Source organism: Pungitius pungitius, chromosome 17 (genome assembly GCF_949316345.1).
Source record: "Pungitius pungitius chromosome 17, fPunPun2.1, whole genome shotgun sequence".
In the NCBI taxonomy this organism is placed as follows: Eukaryota; Metazoa; Chordata; class Actinopteri; order Perciformes; family Gasterosteidae; genus Pungitius; species Pungitius pungitius.
Window position 1 is genome coordinate 3,294,764 of NC_084916.1, and position 309 is coordinate 3,295,072.

Consider the following 309-nt stretch of genomic DNA (forward strand, 5'->3'; position numbering starts at 1 on the left):
ACACGCCGATCACACAACGCCGCCTGAGTCCAGAGTCCGCGCTTGAAGCAAGGTCCGTCTGCACCGGCAGCTGGTTGTGAGGCGATCGACCAGCTGTCATCCAATCAGAATCGTCGGCGGGTTGCAGGAGGGTGGGCTTCATCCACGCAGGAGAAAGGTGAGGGGAGACCCTGACACGACGAGGCCCCGCCCATCAGTTAGAACACGCCAACCGCGTGTGACCCCCAAGACACTCCTGGGGCTGAAGTCGCTTCCTTTCTCCTTGTGCCGTCACGCCCTCTATTGCCCGACTACGCTAGAACTGTAAAA